Source organism: Brassica napus, chromosome A3, assembly GCF_020379485.1.
Source record: "Brassica napus cultivar Da-Ae chromosome A3, Da-Ae, whole genome shotgun sequence".
NCBI lineage: Eukaryota > Viridiplantae > Streptophyta > Magnoliopsida > Brassicales > Brassicaceae > Brassica > Brassica napus.
Genome location: NC_063436.1, coordinates 11,853,403 through 11,856,655, shown reverse-complemented (window position 1 = coordinate 11,856,655; position 3,253 = coordinate 11,853,403). Strand labels below are relative to the sequence as shown.

Below are 3,253 nucleotides of genomic sequence, written 5' to 3'. Positions count from 1 at the left end.
ATTTTCAAAAATATTAAAGGGTGTTATAGGAAAATATGACACAAAGTATAGATTAGTCTAAAATGACATAGTTACCATTTTTTTGCTCTAAAAAAACAGTTTTCCCAATTAAATATTACTCCATCTGTTTCACAATATAAATAATTTAGACTAAAAGCACAATTATTAGGAAAGTTGATACTTTAAGATAAATAATATCTAATTAATTAGTTCAACCAATTATAAAAATGATATTATTTAATTAGTTACAGTATATCTAATAAATATAAAAGTTATCTAGATATTTGAAAACTACTTATATTTTAAAACAAAATAATTTTTCTTAAACTATTTACAATAAGAAACGGAGGGAATATGTGACAAGGAAACTCTCATATGAAAAAGTTAAAACTAGATCGGGTAAGTCAGCGTCGGCTTTTAAAACATGTAAAAGACGTCATAGATCTTTTGAAAGTTCGTTATGTCCAAATTTCTTAAAGTTTTCGATGTTTAGATTTAATAAATTAGTAGTTTTTCGCCATATATGATAGGGATAGTTTTGTTGCAATAATCTGTTTCGGTGTGTTAGCGATAAAATTATTTTACATTTTGTAAAAGCTAATTTTCTTCAAGAAAACCCTGGATCCTTATCTTTTTAAAAACACTTGTTTTGCCGATTGAAACCTTAGCAGCCGCCTCAAAGCGAAAAAAAAGATTTTTGGTGTGCCCTTTTTGGCTCCCGGCGAGTAGAGCCGGTGTTGTGAAGGGTATATATTGTCTTGCAATAGGTTTCTCTGGTCGTTTTAAGGTTTTTTTTACAGTTTTGGGATGGTGATCAGAGGTGTTTTGTTTCCGTTGTGGTCCCAATGATTTGCTTGTTGGTTTGAACATATCCGAATCTATGGTGCGCAATGTAGTACTAAGCCAGCTCTGATGTGGAGTCAACGAGTGTCTCTAAGACCATCCACAACGGGAGATGAAGAGGAATCCTTAGCTCTTAATCCTAGGTTATTAGCAATATAATAATAATATAAAGACTTAGTTAACTAAGGATTGGTCCGTAAATAAGGATTTTAAGGATCAAATCCTTATAAACGTGGCAGCTTGGCATTGGGTGGGGAGAAAAAACGGTAAACGTCTTCTCGTCGTCATTCGTCGCTTCTTCATCTTCTTCTTCTCGCTTCGTTTACGATAAGGTACGTTTACGATCCTTAATCGAGCTATAGAATCGTTGATTTGTCTTTTAAACGACGAAAGCTAATGGTTTATATCTCAAGCTAGATCTGATTTGAGTTTCTTTGAGAGGAAAGCTCTTTACTTGACTTCTGGGTTTGATTTATCTCACGCTAGATTAGCTTTAAACCTTACATAGCGTCTCCTATAATCGATGGGTACTTGTATTTCTGCAGGGTTTTAACAATGAAGCTTGATACTAGTGGATTCGAGACCTCCATGCCTACGATTGGATTCGGCTCAAGCAACGATATGCTTGATGGGTTTTCCACTGTGCCTTCGTTTGATCTTCCCCGGACTACAGATGTGAGTTTTTCCTTTTGGTGATTTGATGAAATTGTTTTGGGTTTCTAGGAGAAGCAATGTTGATGATTTGTTTTGGTTTGGGTTTTAGTTTGATGGCTTTCAGAAATAAGCAGTACAGATGGTGAAGCCTGCGAAAGGAACAACCACACTTGCTTTTATATTCAAAGAAAGTGTCATGGTTGCTGCTGATTCTCGTGCTAGCATGGGAGGATATATCTGTATGCTCTCTTTCATCATATTTGTTTTATTAAAAAGAACTTGAAGGTGTCTAGCATCTTTAGTATAGTTGACTCTGGGAGAAACAAATAGTATGGAGATTAAGTTAGCTTCTTGTTGGTTTAGTTTTGAGCTGGATTGTTAAGTAAATCTTATAATTTACATTCTGTTGGCCAATGATAGTGAGGCAGTATAGGAAAGGAAGCGTTTGTATTGTTGCTGCTGATGTTTCTTATTGGTTTTCTGTATTTAGCCTCACAATCTGTGAAGAAGATTATTGAGATCAATCCTTATATGCTTGGTAGAATGGCTGGAGGAGCTTCAAAACATGCTCGCAAACATGCTCTACTCATACCGTAGAATGGGACTTTCCGTCAGCACAATGATCGCTGGATGGGACGAAACTGTCAGTGAAACCAACTTCATACTTCAGCACTCTTCTTTTATTATCACCCAAATGAGTTTCTAACTCCTCCTTGGAACAGGGTCCTGGACTATACTATGTCGACAACGAAGGAAGAAGGCTCAAGGGAGACAGGTTCTCAGTCGGTTCTGGTTCACCATACGCTTACGGTGTACTAGACAGCGGGTAAATCATTAAACATGTTCATCTCTATTGTCTGGTTCACCATAGAATCTAATCTTGTTTCTATCATTAGGTACAAGTTCGATATGTCAGTTGAAGAAGCTTCCGAGTTAGCAAGGAGATCAATCTACCATGCGACATTCCGTGATGGAGCCAGTGGTGGTGTTGCTAGCGGTTAGTAGTTATTGTATCTTAATATTTGGACTAAATTTGGTGATGAAGATTAATAATTATTGTATCTTAATATTTAAACATGTAATAAATAAAATTTTAAATTTCACATGTTTTTAAATTTTAAAAAATTGCTAAGGATTCCAAATTGAAAAACACCATTGAACATACTATTTTGATTAGAGTCCTTAACTATTCTAAAAAAAAAAAAAATTAGTTTAATAATCATAAGGACTCCAATGGTGGTAACACCATTGGAGATGCTCTAAGGATTCTCTGTGAGTCAACGATTTCATCAATAATCACCGTACCTGTTCCGTACGGTTAGTAGAAGGTTCTCTCATCTTTGTCTCGTCTTTTGCTCGTTCACTGGAATAAACTTTATCCCGTTATCCTAAATGAGTGGATTTTGGTCCTTTAGTCATTCTGTTTAGGGGTTCGTACGTCTGTGTTGCCTTCAATTTCATGTTTCTTGGCGTTGCGGTTGAAGCCTCTCTGTTATGTCAAGGTGGAGATGATTATAGATTTATAGGTTCAAGTCTTGAGTCTTGACCCTGTGGTCTTTGTCGTATATCCTTATTATTATGGCTCTTGTTTCTCTCCCTTCTCCGTCATCTTTGGATTCTTACTCTCGACATCATGATTTGTGTCAACCCTAGGATATACTCTGGCTTTGCATCTAAAACTTGGTATACTTTTGTTTGGTCACTTTGGTGAGTTATAATAGTTATGGAGTTCTGCTGGTGTTCAAGAATACTTTGG

General features: G+C 35.8%; 1 pseudogene; it reads left to right on the top strand.

The window, feature by feature from the left end:
• Positions 1 to 248: 248 nt before the first annotated feature.
• On the top strand, positions 249 to 2,600 carry LOC106371843 (annotated as a pseudogene).
• Positions 2,601 to 3,253: the final 653 nt, after the last annotated feature.